Here is a 17,731-nt window from a genome sequence, read left to right as displayed (position 1 = left end):
GTGGTCTGATTGGAGGATTTGTGTTGGGGATGGTGCATGGACTGATTGGAAGATTTGCTGGGGTGGTGCTGCTTGGCTCCTGCAGTCAGACCCACCTCACAAGCAACATCTTGTCCCAAAAACTAGTCCAAAGAAAAGCTACATTGTGGGAAAGAGAGAACCATGGGAACCTAGGAAGGGACAGACCACAGGGGCAGGACAAGCCCAATCTGGAGCTCATAGAGGGCAGATCCCACTGGAGACCACACGCCACTGGGTAAATACAATTTCAAAATCCCAATTCCACGCATTCTGCTGGCGTCAACAGAAACCACTTCCCTCTCAGGCCGTCACTGCCTTATTCTAAAATCTGTGGTTCAGCTTCTGACCAAACATGACAGCATGTAACTGTTTTCACTACAAAGGGCATCACCTGTGCAGGAAAGGGCTTTTTCACCCAACGGACAAGAGTGCCATCAACCAGCACGACGGGAGGGGTGTGGGTGATGGGAAAACCATGCAGAACTGGAGAGGGTTCACACTGGGCACTGCTGGGATGACCAAAGACCTCAGACGAGTAACGTGAAACTCTGTACCACAGTTTACTTCTATAAAACAGGGCTAAAAGTGTGTTCCTCACACCATTATCATCAGCAGTACTTTGGCACATCCATAAGTCCTTCCTGAGAGCCTCACATACAGCAGGGACTCAATAAGTAACTACTCATAGATTCACGTTCACTGTCAGATCAGTTACATAAATATGAAATGTGGCCAGGGGTTCCAAACATCGATACCAATGCAGCTTGAAAGGAACCAGAAATGGAGGAACAGTATTTGATATGTCACTTTAAAAATCTGGGTAGACCAGCAGTTTAGGAAGTGAACACGGGCACTCACAGGAGGCGCGGAGCTGCTGTATCGCACAGTAACTTTAATGCAGTAAACTCAGGTGTGTTGGCCGAAGACACAGTCATCGGCGAGAACGTAGCCCACAGCCGTGGACACGAGTTTGTCGAGAGGCTGCGCACGCATTCGGGTTATTCACAGCCACCTCCAAGAGGGGAGTCCATAAAGTATGGGGGCTGTTATTGATGGAGGCAGGATTATATGTCTCTTACTGCAAAGATATATCAGCCTGGCATTTTTCTACTTACTCCCGGATTTTTATAAGGTACAGTTCAATGGCATTCTTGCTTAGTGAATAATTTTAATTTGTGCATCCAGAATGATAGATTTGTGAAGGTTGATGACAGCAAAGACCCATCCGTCATCCGCTTCTCCCCGTGCAGCTGGGCCCCTCTCCCCTGTTGTCCATCTGATGTTCTTGCCAACACCCCTTCAAATATCTCACGCTGGACGGCTCTCCTGCTCCTCTGATGAGATGTGTGATCAAACGGAAGAAAATAATTCTAATAGACTATCTGGCTCCCGTCTTACCAAATCAAATAGCATCTCACGATATTGTATTTTTAACTTTCTAATCATCCTGTTATGCATATCAAGTCTTTTTACAACAGAAATAGCATCCCTCTTGCCAGTCATGTTAAGGGCATTGATTTTAATTTAGTTTTTGTGGATTATTGTGTTTGCTTGATTTAAAATGAAAATCAAGGAGGAAGAAGTTTTTAAATATCACCAGGCAGTTTGCTGAGTTACTACTATAAGCAAACCCCGTAAAAATCATCAAAACAGAATCCTAGGCTTAGGAAAGAAAACTCCCTCATAACCCCTGGTCTAGGTGGGGATGAGAATGTCTCTATAAGGAAGGGTAGACATGTATTTAAAACACTAGCAGAGTCATATCGTAAATGAGGATGCGATAGGTACAAGAAGCAGATCTCCATAGGAATTGGAAGTGAGATTCTGTGGCGAGCACTGTACTTTTAAACTGAGGCAAGTGCAGGGAGAAGTTGCTGTAGGAATTCTTTCCTTTTGTCATTCTCCTCAGGCTCCTGACCAGTTTCTGGGTTAAAGAGAAGGGCAGTGCCTCTCTCGTCTGTGGTCACTTGGTTAATATCATCCCCAAACGCAGAAGTTTCCAAAAAGCTGGAGTGGTTTCGTTTGGAAGTCAGAGCTGCGCACAGATAAGTTATTTTCTCTATGTCACATAGTTATTAACAAATGCGAATTAAGATGCAGGGGATGTTTCTATGCCAGGACTCGCCTGGGGGAACCGTGGGGCTGATGAGGCGAGCAGCGAAGTGGCTGCCTGTGCCCGCTCACGAGCCCTCCACGCACCAAGCGCGTGAGTCAGGGACGTGCCAGGAGGAGGCGGGAACAGCTACTTCATGTCATCCGGCTCAGTCCGTGTGTGTTGCTAGAAAGGAACACCCGAGGCTGGGTGATTTATGAAGAAGAAAGGTTTGTGCAGCCATGGCTCTGCAGGCTGTGCAAAAAGCGTGGCACCAGCATGTGCATCTGGTGAGGCCTCAGGAAGCTTCACTCGTGGCCGAGGCGGGAGGGGAGCTGCCTGTGCAGAGATCACGTGGTGGGAGAGGCGGTGGGCGGGTCCAGGCTCTTCCTACCAATCAGCTCTCACTGCAACGCACAGCGCAAGAACTCATTCATGACCGGGAGGACAGACGGCACCAAGATACTCATGAGGGATCCACCCCTAACCCCAGCATCCCCCACCAGGCCCCACCTCCAACACTGGGGATCACGTTTCAACATGAGATCAGGAGGGGACAAACCTCCAAACCATAGCACTGACTGTGCCACTCTTAATAGACAGTTGGACAGCTCCTTGCCTCCTCTGCAAGGCTAGGGATGGGGCTCCAGGCATGTTCGTTAATGCCTGCCCCACATGCCCCACCTACTCCACCTGCTCCAGGCCATCTCTCCAACTTCCCTCCTGTGTCCTTTCCAAATCCCAGGAGCAGCCACACAAGTGCGAGACCGCCCTGCTGCCTTAGAACAAGGCTTTCCCCAGGAAGCTGTCTCTAGTCAGGACAAGCCCTGGCCCTTGCTTCCCGAGCAACCACCCCCTCAACACAGATGCACATGCACGCATACACACACACACACACATGTGCATACACTCACATGCACATAAATGCACGCACACACGCACATAAGCATACACACACACCCATACACGCTCACACACAGACACACGCACATGAGCATACACGCTCACACACACATGCACATACACGCACATAAACGCACGCAGACATGCGCACACACATACAAGCACGTGAGCATACACGTGCACGCACACACACCTACATGCTCACACACACACATGCACATACACGCAGATAAACACACACACGCACATGAGCATACACGTACACACCCATACATGCACACGTACACACCCACACACACTCACACAGGCCAGCTGCCTCGGCTAGCTCTGTGCAAATGGTGGGTGTCTTCTGCAAGCCACCCTGGCTTCCCAGGCTGCCTCCCTCTCAGGACGCACATACAACCCTTCCGAGGTAACGGGACACAGATGCAACCCACAGAGCCAACAGGAAAACGTGGACCACCAGCGTCGGGCTGCTGATGTACTTTGAACTGAAAGGCCCCCCAGATACCCACAGAACTGCACGGCTGAGGCGAAGAGAGACCATGAGAAACAGAGACACCAGTGTTTCAGTCAAGGAAAAAATTAGAGAACAATGTGGAATAAAAAGAGTCATAAAGTGAAATAAATGTTTTCAGATTTTAGATTTCAGATCCACTCCCCCAGATGAAATTGTGAGATTCCTGAAGAAAATAATTGCGCCAGTATTTGATCATTTTACAGTTTTGACTATGATTATTTCCAATGTTCCACGAAAGAAATCTCTGCGTAACCTCATATGCACGTGTCACAGGCAGAACTAGAAATTCCTCCTCCCCCAACATACACAAAGGAAAGAAATTATTTAAGTCAGGTTCCTGACTGTTTTTACAGCTATTAGTACACAAAGTGTTTTCTGGGTTGGTTTCCTGGTGTGAAACTCAGGATTTATAGAATCTCTTCCGGTTTGTGAAGTTATTATTATTTTATTACTAAAGCCCTTAACTAAAGCAAGGATGCTTACTTAAATTGGCAGCTAGCTGTGAAAATGAAAAGGTAAAAAGACATAGCAGTATGTATTTGTGGATACAAATTGTCTTTAAATCTTGAGGCTCAGACATAGATTGGGCTATCCTGACTATTTACTGTGTATTTCATTCCAGCCAGACTGCAAGTTCTAGGTTGGAAATATTATTTTCAACATAGAATTACAGGCCTTTGTGTGGCCGCTCACTGTGATAACTAGCAGTTCCTGGAGCCCCGCAGCACATGTACACAGCACACATGAACACACGCGTGTGTGCACTCTGACCCTGCCCACCACATCCCCCTGGGCAGCCACCGGGCTACGCTGTTCTCATAATCAAAGGTGGAGATGAGGAAAGTGTCTGCCTACAGCAAACACTCAGAAATAGATTCCTGTGAAAACCAAACAAAAAGGCAATAGAAAGGAGAAGTGGGAGATACTACATTTTTCATTAGGGCTGTTGCTGTGGAGGTTTTAGAACTTGGGCTCAGGAAAAGTGCTTCTTGCTGATTGACCCGTTATCCAAGTCTAGTTGGAGGAAATTGTGATGCCAGCAGGACTGAAAATTGCCCAGAAGATCACAAACATGGATGCCTGCTGGTGGACCAAAGAGATATTAAAGAACTCTAATTATTTTCTTTTATATCTTTCCTACTGAATATTGGACGTGTTAGTCACAAATGGCGATTGAATTAATGGGACTTACATGTGGTGATTCCATAGGCATCAAAACACCTGCGAGGCTTAGTAGTCATAAAGCCCTGACCCAATTTTTGCTCTATTGCACCAAATACATTCATTGTATTATAAGAAGTTTGTATGTCTCAGACTCTCCTACAAAATTTTGTGTACCTTAAAGATAATGACAAAGAATTATCTAACTATCATCTATTCTCTCTCTCTCCAATCCATCCATCGATCGATCTATCTATCTTCGTATCCCCAGGATACTGTCTAGAATATAGTAAGTGCTGAATAAATTAATGAAATGCTTAATTCAAAAATGAATAGGTGAATGAATGAGTGGATGGATGGATGGATGGATGGATGGATGGATGGATGGATATTGAGTAGACAAATCAGGTTGATTAGAGAAAGAAACAAGCTATTCAATACTGTTTATAATATGCAGGACATTTATACAGAAAAGAGCATCTATTAAATAGGAGATTAAAAGGATGACAGATTAGAAAATGAAATGTTCAAGATTTGTGCTGATACAATGGTGAAACTGGGATGTGGAGCATCTGACTAGATTTTAGAGAGAATTAAGCCTCAAGGTAAAACATCTTGATTTTATTTCAGTGATACTCTAAATCATTGCTTGTTTCTGATAAGGAAAGAGTCAGTATTAATTTGGAAGCTGCAAGCTTGGAATAAAGTTATTTTTAAGATGAGTGGAGAATCTGAAATGTTGGAACAGGCTCATGGTCAAAATGCAGAAACTCGTGATAGAGATGAATGAGACTGAGGTGCTGTTCCAGACGAAGCCTCCGGCAGGTTCTTTAAGCAAATCTAATGTGAGGGGGTGGAACGGCCCAGCAAGCATAGGGGCTTTGTTCTTGGTTTCCCCAGCTCAGGGCTGCGTGACATGAGTGTAACTTAACCCCGTAACCGAGCCACCTCCAACTTCCTGATCTGTAACACAGTGGGGTGGAGACTATGTCCTCTTTGCACTTACACAAAATCTTGGTTCTAATGTTAGGATAAAATATTACTTCCAATGCCTATGTTACATATCTAAGTAGATAACAGTTTGTTATCATTGTTAATTAATTTGTCATCAAATAAACAGAAATTCATAGATATTTGCCATAGTCGTTTCTCTCTGAAGAAAAATAAAACCTAAAACTAAGAAATAGCCGTTGTTGATTTTGGATTTGTCAGATAGTGTTATCGATTTGCTATAGAAGCATGAGTCGGTGCCCTTCTAACAAGAGGATGATGTCACCAAGCAGTGGACTCACATCTGTCTGGTCGGTGTAAGGAGATAACGATTTGAAACACACCTGAAAGAGAGCTTAAGGGCTTTATAAGCAATAACATCGTGAACCTCGTGCTCGTGTGAGAGAGGAGTCGCTCCTGCCATGGGGACTGGAGCGGCACAAACGACGTGTCTGGTTAGGAGCCCCAGTGAGCTTGGAGCCCAGCATGAAGGCGCCTGGCCTGAGCTGCAGGCACGTTGTCCTCCGAGGACCTCAGAAGTGTTCTGAGAGGTAGAAGTGCAACAGTCTTTAGAGGCTACTGAAAAATGGGGCTAAGATCCACGAGTTTAATAACTAATGTATAAAAGGGCAAAGGAAGAAGGAGAGGGATGATTGCTGAGAAGAGGGACATGTGTAGGGTTGGCATGCATGTGTAAGAGTCCCTAGTACACAATGGACTCTCTGACACACACACTGAGTGACAGAAGGAGCTGGAGCATGCAAAAGTGGAGACGTTGTCATGTTCTCATCACAGACAGAAGGTGGCATCTGGGCCTGGACCTTCCTAGGAGTCAGGGTTTACCCCATGGCTAGCTGGGGACACTGGTTTCTGGTTTGCAGGAAAGGCCTTCAGCCACCCTGTTTTACTGCCCTCTGACTCTCAGGCATCAGACACCCCACAGCGAATTTTCCTGCCTTCCACCTCCCCTCTTAGAGGCAGTGTCCTGTGGCTTTTTCTCTCAGATTCCTATAGTTTGTGAGACCGGAGATCAATTGTCTCTGATCCCTGTCTATCTGATTATACGAAGACAACCTCAGTTACTAGCAGCTTCTTCAAACATGAGGCTGTCTGAGAACTGAGAGGTAGCCACGTATTTTAGCAGCTCTGACAGTATCACAAAGGTAGGGTCTCAACAGTAAAATCATGATGATTACCATTCACTGAATGTTGCCCTTGCTCCTGACAGTTGTGTGGTTATCAGAAATTCCTTTCATTTTTCTCAACAGTCTTGTGGGGTAGACATGTTTAACTAAGTGTCAATGAAAAGAGTCCAACTCTGTAAAATATTTGAAGAGATTTATTCTGAGCCAAATATGGGTGACCCGGCCCACGACACAGCCCTCACGAGATCCTGAGAACATGTGTCCAAGACGGTCGGGGCACAGCTTGGTTTTATACATTCTAGGGAGCTATGAGACTTCAATCAAATACATTTAAGATATATGTTGGTTTGGTCCAGAAAGGTGGGAAAACTTGAAGCAGGGAAGGGGTTCGGGGTGGTGGGGGATGGATGGGGAGGGGTGCACTTCCAGCTTATAGATAGATTTAAACATTTTCTGTTTGTCAATTGGTTGAGTTTGTCCAAAGTCCTGGAATCAATAGAAAGAAATGTCTGGGTTACAATAAGAGTTGGTGGAGACTGAAGTTTTGTCACGCAGATGAAGCCTCCAGGTAGCAGGCTTCAGAGAGAAGAGGCTGTAAATGTTTCTTATCAGACTTAAGGTCTGTGTTGCTGTTAATGCTGGAGAGGCATCATGAGGCATGTCTGACCCTCACTTCCCACCATGGCCTCAAACAGTCTCTCAGGTTAAATTTTAAAAGAGCCCTGGCTGGGGAGGAAGTGCATTCAGAAGCTTAGGGGGCCTTAGAATGTTATTTTTGGTTTATGTAGGGAATATGTATATAAAAGACTGAAGCGAGGTTTTAAATGTCCAAGACTGTACAGGTGGTTTGGAGCTGAGTCCGAATTCACCCCTGAGTCCATTGGGCTTCAAAGACTTGCTTTTAACCACTACATTCTATTGTCACCTGAGACGCCTGGGACCCAACTCATCTATGGTGGGGAGAGTAATGCCATGCCCATCATAAACAGAACTTGTGGCAGCTTTTAAACATGCAGTTTCTACGACTAATACAGAGTTTCTACAGCCACCTCACCTGACTCCGGGCCGCCTGCACTTGCTGAGCACATGGGAGTATTAATTCCGAGTCCCCGAGGGGCAGCCTCAGGGTGTATTCCAAGTGGTCCCGAACTCAAAGAATAAAACTTCAGGATGACAGTGGGGCTGGACCTAGACTAACCCATTTGACGTTTCTGAAATGTATTCTGTCAAATTAAACATTTCTGCGTAAATCGAGGTCTTATTCTCAGAAATGGAAAAGGTCCAGGAACCGTCTGAAAAGCTTGCATCTCAATGCTATATATGTAGTAAATATTCAAATATCACTTAATATCAACATGTGTAGAAAATAGTGTTCTCTGAGAAGCCTCAGTGCCCACCACCCAGGATATGTGTGAAGTAATTTTTCCATAATTTTCTTATCATAGGAGGTGATACATATTAGCCAAAAATGCACGCAGAATGACCTTAACTCAGATTTTTAGTCTAGCCATTTTGGCCAAACAGCAGACAAACTAAGCAATGTGGTTCTTGCCACTTCGTATTGAAATGTCAAAAAGTAATGCAAGTTTGGTGATTAGCAAATGTTCCCTACATCTATTAACTAATTGGCCTAAATGATTTAGTTATCATCAGATGTCAGATGGGAAAGTCTGACCCATTGTTCCTTCTTCCCTAAGTTTAGCTTTTCATGTGTGTGTTTTAAAAAATATAAAGTATGGCCATGGTAAAAGTCTAGAGAATTCAGACAGATATTAAAAATGGAAGTGAAAAGTCACTCATAACCCCACCAGCCAGATATAAGTGCTTTTTCAATTTTGGTTTGTGTCCCTCCAGATATATTTTTATACACATACATATATAGAAATTTGCAATAAATATAAATACAGTTTTATTACAAAAACAGGGTCATATAATGCATACGGTTCAGTCAGAAACTGGATTTTTAACCTACCAGTGTATTATATGAAAATCTCTAAGCAAATGTGCTACCAAGTTAAAACTGCACATGCTCCTGTGTATGGATACGCGTAATCTAGTTTTTGTTGGATATTTATTCTACTTAAACGTTTTGGTTTTATGGAAAACACCAGCAAATATGCCCATGCGAGCTTTCCCCGCATGCTCACTACAGCCTCTTCTGAAGTGGAATTCCCAGGTAGGGACAGCAAGGGACTCATTCTAGAGGAAAGGATTTGCCCAGGGTGTGTGAGCTTCTGAAAAGACATTTCCAGTTGGCAGAAGGCAGCCTACATGGCAACTATTTGAATACTCTACGGTTACTGTTTCAAGGAATCAGAGGGAGGTAAGAGTTACAAGATCCATGCAGGGCGAAAAATCCTCAGGCCATTGGTTTTGCTAACTGTGCCATGGCCAGTCCCAAATCCTGAGTGGCATGACTTTTTCATGTTCTGATAATATGGGCATCACAGCAACAGAGAAGTCAAACGGACCCAAAGGTAGGGCCCGGGGCTGACAGAGAGCAGCGCACCTCCCATCCACACCACCTGAACCACAGCAGGGCACTGGGGGTGATGGCTCTCTGCTGGCGCAGCTGCAGGGTCCTTCAGGGAGCTCCTCAGACACAAAAGTAGGCCACTACAATGCAAGCATATAACACCACATGTGGGTGTTAAACAGAATGCATACATACAACAATACCACACACAGACACTACACAAACGCATGCATATGACCACACCACCTGCAGACGTTACATAGAATGCATGCGTATGACCACACCATGTACAGACGTTACACGGAATACATGCATATGACAATACCACGTGCAGACGTTACATGGAATGCAGGCGTATGACCACACCACATGCAGACGTTACATGGAATGCAGGCGTATGACCACACCACATGCAGACGTTACATAGAATGCATGCGTATGACCACACCATGTACAGACATTACACGGAATACATGCATATGACAATACCACGTGCAGACGTTACATGGAATGCAGGTGTATGACCACACCACATGCAGACGTTACATGGAATGTAGGCATGTGACCACACCACATGCAGACATTACAAGGAACGCATGCGTATGACAGTATCACATGCAGATGTTACATAGAATGAATGCGTATGACCACACCATGTACAGACATTACACGGGATACATGTATATGGCAATACCACATGCACACGTTACACGGAATGCATGTGTATGACAATACCACATGCAGACGTTACACGGAATGCATGTGTATGACAATACCACATGCAGACGTTACACGGAATGCAGGCGTATGACAACACCACATGCAGACATTACACGGAATGCAGGCATATGACAACACCACGTGCAGATGTTACACGGAATGCAGGCGTATGACAACACCACATGCAGACATTACACAGAAGGCAGGCGTATGACAACACCACGTGCAGATGTTACATGGAAGGCTCCATCTGACGCCCCTCAGAGAAGGTCCAGGGACGTTATTGTTTCCAGGAGCTTGGGTGTGCAGAGCTCTGTCCTCACAGGCTACATGTCCACAGATGAAGCAGACGCATTCCGGGGCAAACAGATACAGATGTGAAGTGAAATTGGGAGCATTCACCTGGAAACTCTAGAAGTCATTGCTTGTGTGGGAACTGAACAGGTCATCCCCGGGTTTCTGGAGTGAGAACGTGGCAGAGTGGATCAGCTCTGAGTTCACTTTGTCTGACTTCACTGCTTCTACTTAGAGGGCTGAGATTGAAGCTCATGCGGCCAACACAGCATCTTCTGATCTGATCGGGGAGTTTCGGATCCATCGCTCTCGCTGCTGGAGTGCTTGCCTTTCTAACGGGTTGGCCTCTCACATACAAAGTAATAAATATCGCCTGTTTTGTTTCATCTGTCTGTCTGTTCTTGAATTCTTTTTACCTCCCCACTAAGAAGGCCTATTTCAGAGTGATGTGGGACTGATAGGGATGTGAATCTTGCCCCCTTTCATTCACTCAAGGAATGTTTCCTGAGCGCCCGCTATGCAAAGCCTCTGTCCTGTGCTTTGGGGCTGAGCTGCAGGGAAAGGGTGGCTCGGGAACCCCTTCCTCACAGAGTGCCTATCCTGGTGATTCACAGGAAGAAGCAGAGACTAGTAAAACTAAGTAACTTTCTGGCTAGCTGATCATACGACCGAAGACAAAATCCCATCTCGTGATTCTCAGGGCAGGCTCTTTTCAGGATTCTTCATGAAAATGGACTCCCACAGTCGCTGGGTCCACCCCACCTTGGAACGGTGTCCCAGAAAGCTGCGTGTGCAAGTATTCTGACAAAATCCTCATTATTAAGCGAGGTGACACATGGCGTTAGCAAATTCACTTGGTGGGCATTGGTGGGGGCAGACCAGGAAAATAAGAAAAGGAAAGAAGAAATTTAAAAACTTAAATTCCAATATATGAAAGAACGCAAGTTTTCCCATCCTTTCCCAGCCATATCAAGAGCAGGTTTACTGAATCTCCAAGTGGAATTCTAGGCTTACTACCTAGTAGAGCTTTTTTCCTGATAATACCAGTTTCCATAATTGCTTTTACCCCAGAGAAGATTACAGCATTCCAGGATGTCTCTACCTTGCTTTGCTTTTAGTGAGAATATAAAGAAGGACAAGAAAACTGTGCTGTCGGATATTAATTTGCCTGAATGATCTGAAGGAGAAAAAATGAATTTGAATCACTTCCTGTCCAATTCCCCATTTAAGCACATACAGTAGTGCCCTTTTCCAAAAAGGGAAGGCGCGATGCAAGAGTTACTTTCAGGGGCCACGTCCGAGTGACATTCTCTCTCACACTCTCGGCGCAGCCGCCTCCAACTTTGAATTTGAAATTTTCTAATGGAAATCCTCCCTCCAGTGAGCAGGCGGCCCTGGCGCCACGACCGCTGGGGTCAAATGTTCCTCCCGCAGCAAGTGCTCGGATGAAAAACCGGGAAAGGACTGGCCGGCGTGGGGGAAAAGCCGTCCCTTTTCTGCTACTTTAGATGCATAATGACTCCTAAAACCCAGCACGCGAAAGCCTGAGTCACAAACACACGTGTCTAGAATAAACTACCCAGCCGACTTCCATGCGTTATCATTGCCTGAGACCTTTAAAATACAAACGCTTCAAGTGAGGCCGTTTGCAACCTTTTTGTGTCACTTTACAGATTATCCTCACACTTTAACTCATTTTCCCCCATCTCTGTCGCATCACAGTCGGAAGGGTGCACAGGGCCTCCGCGGGGAGCTGCACTTTGGATGATATTGGCACACAGCTTGAGGAAAATGTTTTCTTTCTAGCCCTTATTAAGGCATAAAACGGGATGGCATTGCCGCAGGAAATCATGCCAACCTTAATTTTCCCAAGCGCAGAGCAGCCCACACAGCACAGAGCAGCCCGCACAGCGCAGAGCAGCCCGCACAGCGCAGAGCAGCCCGCACAGCGCAGAGCAGCCCGCACAGCGCAGAGCAGCCCGCACAGCAGAGCAGCCCCCACAGCACAGAGCAGCCCCCACAGCGCAGAGCAGCCCACACAAAGCCCGCACAGGTGAACAAGCAGACTTTTGGTCTGAAGCGTGTATGTCGAGAATGTACACTTGTCACAAGCAGGTGGGAAGCTCTGAATCCAGCTCCACTTCGGGAAAGGAGGAGGGAAAGGGAGCAGGGAAAGCCGCCTCTGTTGCACCCATGGTTGTTAAACACACCTGTCAGAGCTCACCTGCCGGCCTCCATTGTCCTGGGAAAGCAGAGGGCCTCGGGTCAGGATGGAGGGAAAGTGGTTTATTTGGGGTAAGGGTAAGGGACGCATCTGCAGCACACGAGGAAGGAAGGTCAGCCCGCAATGAGGCCGGCCTTGAGCCTGCTACCCGGTGAGCAACTGGTGGGTAGCCCTTCTGGGGAACCTGCAGGGCTTGAAACACGTGCATCAGAACCACGCCCTGTGAGGGAGGCAGGAGCCAGGCGTCCTGCGCCCACGGCCCCATTCTTGGCCCAAGGTGGCTCCTGGGAGGGTTCCCTCCTCAGCTCTTCTGGCCCAAGGACATGGCAAAGCCGACCCTAGCAGAAGAGAAAACCTTGGGCAAAGCGATGCAGGTGCAGCTAGAAGTCCAGGCATGGAGGTGGCAAAGGGAAGAGGGTCAGAGCATCCCGGTCTGTATCACAGTAGGGCCGTTCTCTGGGAAGAGGGTGTGGTCAGGGCACCCCGGTCTGTATCACAGCAGGGCCGTCCTCTGGGAAGAGGGTGTGGTCAGAGCACCCCGGTCTGATTCACAGTAGGGCCGTCCTCTGGGAAGAGGGTGTGGTCAGGGCACCCCGGTCTGTATCACAGCAGGGCCATCCTCTGGGCTCTGACTTGAGTTTTGTCCACATCTGGCACTGGCTCAGATCTCCTGCCGACAGATATGGAGGCAGAGCCCAGGCGTGGAAGACACCTTAGGACTGCACACTCCGTGTTGACCATGAGCAGACAGCAAGAATTCGGAGAGGTGACAGTGGCACTGTCACGTAGGCTTTCCTTAAATCTCACAAAGAAGAATCAAAGAATCAGAAAAATCTGCTCACAGATCGGCTGAGTGAGAATAGCATCATGGCTGCAGGTGCCAGTCGGGCAGGCAGTGGCTGGCCGCTTCCTGCACCTTCCGGGCCTGTAAGAAACACTTTGGGATCCGAAGTTACTTTTTCCTTGAGTGACTCTGGCTGAGGGGTGGGTGGGCAGGTGTCAGCACAGCTGTGGAAGGCAATGGGGTACACCCTCTCACTATGGGGACAAAGGACCAGTGCTCCAAGAAGGGGGTCACTCTGGGGCCTGGGGAGCCTCCCAAGGCTGGCGGGTTTTCCTACGCCTTCAGCTTCTCCAGAACTGACCTGGGTCTTGGCTGCAGAATGACCTTGCTGAGATGTCCTTACTCTTCTGCAGTGTGAATGTCCCCTCATCACCCAGAAAGCTGTAATGGTTGTGATCTCAGATCCACTGGGTCACGGCGGCAGCCAGGCAGAGGGTTTCCCACCTGGAAACAGACGTGCTGTGCTCACCTGGACTCTGTCAGCTCAGGGGGTCAGGGCCCAGTGCACCACCAACGAGCACCAGGTTCCCAGCAGGGGATCCAGGCATGAGCCACACCGTGTGCCTGCCTGCCCCTGCTCTGTGCTGCTGTGGTCTCATTGAGGCTTCTTCTTCTTCGGTCTGCTTCCTGGCTATTCCGTAGCTTTCCTCTCCAATTTTGTTCTTTTTTTGTTAATGATGTTGCACTATTGCTGCTGCAACAGGTTTTCTGCAAAGCCTCCAGCTAAAATTTAATTTGAACTTGGCCGGTAGATTTGGGTTTCAGCTGTAGAACAAAGGCCTTCCAGTGAAAACGCCTGTTCACAGCGTGCCTTTCCATCTTATTGTCTCTTTCGACCCTTTTCTGTGTCGTTTCTCTACTGTGGTCATGAGAATTCACAGAGTGCTGAAACTCCGCACTCCACTTCTGGCCTCGCTATGAGCAGAGAGGGCTCCACTCCATCCTGCAACGTGGCCAAATTGCATAATTTTCCATGTACTTGACAAGGTGTAAAAACCTCTTCATAAAGGATTTCTTGTTCTCACAACACAAAACCCATCCACATTTGAGTGTCCTGGGATTTTAAGCTTCTTGGGTGGCGGTCCAGCGCAGTAGCCATCGGCCACAGGTGACAACTCTAATTCAATCAAAATTAAATACAACTTAAAATTCAGTTCCTCTGTCTCGGCGGCCACATTTCAAGCACTCCAAGGCCACAAGAGGCCAGGGGCTGCCATACAGGACATCCCAGATCTGGACACGTCTGGAGGGAACCAAGTTCTATCAGACTGTGTGGGGGCAACCAGGAATGAGCCCCACTGAGAGGGAGATAGGAGGAAAATAAGTCCCAGATAATGGGCATCAAAAAACATAGTACCACATGGTTACTGAGAAACATTAAAATTCAAAATTCATTTCTTGTTCAAATAATTGAAAAGCAGTGGAGAACTAATGGCTGTTACCCTGAAATTGAGGGCCGTGGAAGTGTGTGATTTACTAATTCCCCGACTATTGTCCCAAAGCATCAGAGCCGTCCTTCTGAACATTCAAGAGTCCTCTGTATCAGCAATATCAGGGTTATTTTTATATATTTACATATTTTTGTTATTTTATATAATATACATATATCTATATTTTGAGACAGTGTCTCACACTGTCACCCAACTCTGGAGTGCAGAGAGCTATCTAGCTCACTGCAGCCTCGACCTCCCAGGCTCAAGCGATTTGCCTGGCTAATTTTTTGTTTGTTTTAAGTAGAGACAGGGTCTCGCTATGTTGTCCAGACTAGACTCTAACTCCTGGGCTCAAGTGATCCTCCTGCCTCAGCATCCCACAATGCTGGGATTACAGGCATCAGCCATTGCCCCCGGCTGTATTTTTGTTATTTTGTTTATATACAACCTCATTTAAAACAAATTTAAGTGTTTTAGATAGAACAGGGTTAACAGAGCTCAGAAAATGGAGAGTTGAACAGTAAGAGGCAGCCAGAGAGGTGACAGAACACAAGAAAGACAAGCATTCACCAGCTATCCCTTCAAGCCAGCATGATTAGCTGTGATCTAACTCTACCCGCCCAGAGCTTCTCCTTCTCTGCAAATCCATGGTTGTTCCTGACACTGAGTCCCTCCACACAGGCACCGAGCTTCTGAGCATGCACCTGGGCGGAGGCGTTGCAGAACCCCTGCCCCTCTCCTCAGGGCTGCCCTGGAACCCCAGCACTGCCATGCGTTTGGATAATTCCACCCCAAAGTAGCCCTTCCCACCGCGCTCCATCATGAGAGACTCCCGGCTAGAACCACGGTGGGAGCACCGGAGCCAGAGCAGAGCCAAGAACTCCACGCAGGTGAGAAGAGGATCCTGAGCCACAGAGGACGGCCATCATCACTAGCCACATACTCTGGAGTGCCCTCCTGCCAAGGTCAGCTGCGGGGCGCTGCCGGCTTCAGGAAACAGGCCTGATGGTGGCGGTCATCCCGTCATAGCCAGCCTTGTCACTGAGGGTCTTCGAGGAGCGTTTCTAGTTACGTTTTGTCGTTAATGTATGGGCTATGGGTTTCTGGCAGCTCAAGATTAAAATAGGTTTCTTGGAACTAGTGAACATTCTGGTAATTTTTTTATTTACTGTTATTGTATATATCTAAGGTGTACAACACGATGTTTTGATATACATACAAATAGTGAAATGAACGCTACAGTCAAACAAACCAACATGCCCATCACCTTCCAAAGTTACCATTCAGTGTGGATGTGGTAGGAGCACTAGAATCTACTCTCGTGGCAGATTTTCAGTATACAATGTAGTCTTCATTCTTCGCGTTCACTCTCCAGACCTCGTCACTCTCCCTGAGTGTAAACGTGTCAGGTGAACTTTAAAGTAAGCAGCTTGGCAGAGCCCATTGTCTTTGCCAAGTCCATGTTGATTTCCTGCCATGCAAAAGGCTGGTGGCAGATGCGGGGTGAGCCCAGCACAGACTCCGGATGTGTCCCTGGCATGACAAGATCAGCACACAGCTCCTGCATCTCACTGGGATACGTAAGAGCACCTGCTCCACGTCCCTGGAGGACAAACAACTCTTCCAATGTCCACACACCTTGCTTGTGGCTGAAGCTCTGACCCCTGAGAAGGTGTTGTCTGGCAATGAGAGCAGAAACTTGGAGGGAAATAATTTGCTTCAGAATCATGTGCTCTCGAATTTACATCCCTGCTCTTCTCCATGTCATGAGACTTGGATTTATTTGGAAATAGCTTCCACTCTTTGGACTTCAGGCTTCTCATCTATGAAATGCATATGATGATACTGACCTCATTCTGTTGCTTTGAGTGAAGGGGTGGGTTGCCCCTCCACACCTGTGGGTGTTTCTCGTTAGGTGGAATGAGAGACTTGGAAAAGAAAAAGACACAGAGACAAAGTATAGAGAAAGAAATAAGGGGGCCCAGGGGACCAGCGTTCAGCATATGGAGGATCCCGCCGGCCTCTGAGTTCCCTTAGTATTTATTGATCATTCTGAGGTGTTTCTCAGAGAGGGGGAAGTGGCAGGGTCATAGGATAATAGTGGAGAGAAGGTCAGCAGATAAACACGTGAACAAAGGTCTCTACATCATAGACAAGGTAAAGAATTAAGTGCTGTGCTTTAGATATGTATACACATAAACATCTCAATGCCTTAAAGAGCAGTATTGCTGCCCACATGTCCCACTTCCAGCCCTAAGGCGGTTTTCCCCTATCTCAGTAGAACATACAATCGAGTTTTATACGGAGACATTCCATTGCCCAGGGACGGGCAGGAGACAGATGCCTTCCTCTTGTCTCAACTGCAAAGAGGCGTTCCTTCCTCTTATACTAATCCTCCTCAGCACAGACCTTTTACGGGTGTCAGGCTGGGGGACAGTCAGGTCTTTCCCTTCCCACGAGGCCATAGTTCAGACTCTCACATGGGAAGAAACCTTGGACAATACCTGGCTTTCCTAGGCAGAGGTCCCTGCGGCCATCCACATTGTTTGTGTCCCTGGGTACTTGAGATTAGGGAGTGGTGATGACTCTTAAGGAGCATGCTGCCTTCAAGCATCTGTTTAACAAAGCACATCTTGCACAGCCCTTAATCCATTTAACCCTGAGTTGACACAGCACATTTCAGAGAGCATGGGGTTGGGGGTAAGGTTACAGATTAACAGCATCTCAAGGCAGAAGAACTTTTCTTAGTACAGAACAAAATGGAGTCTCCTATGTCTACTTCTTTCTACACAGACACAGTAACAATCTGATCTCTCTTTCTTTTCCCCACATTGAGGATTAGATGGCCAACGTGAAACACCCATCTTGGTATCCAGTGTAGACAGCATCAAAGTCTTGGTATCCAGTG

The 17,731-nt window shown here is 47.0% G+C and overlaps 1 protein-coding gene across 1 annotated transcript in view; it reads left to right on the top strand.

The window, feature by feature from the left end:
- Positions 1 to 17,731, top strand: part of ADARB2 (adenosine deaminase RNA specific B2 (inactive)) — a 554,344-nt gene that overhangs the window by 183,349 nt on the left and 353,264 nt on the right. The window lies entirely within an intron of this gene.

Source organism: Hylobates moloch, unplaced genomic scaffold (assembly GCF_009828535.3).
Source record: "Hylobates moloch isolate HMO894 unplaced genomic scaffold, HMol_V3 SCAFFOLD_2, whole genome shotgun sequence".
NCBI classification, from domain to species: Eukaryota; Metazoa; Chordata; class Mammalia; order Primates; family Hylobatidae; genus Hylobates; species Hylobates moloch.
This window is presented reverse-complemented; position numbering and strand designations above follow the sequence as displayed.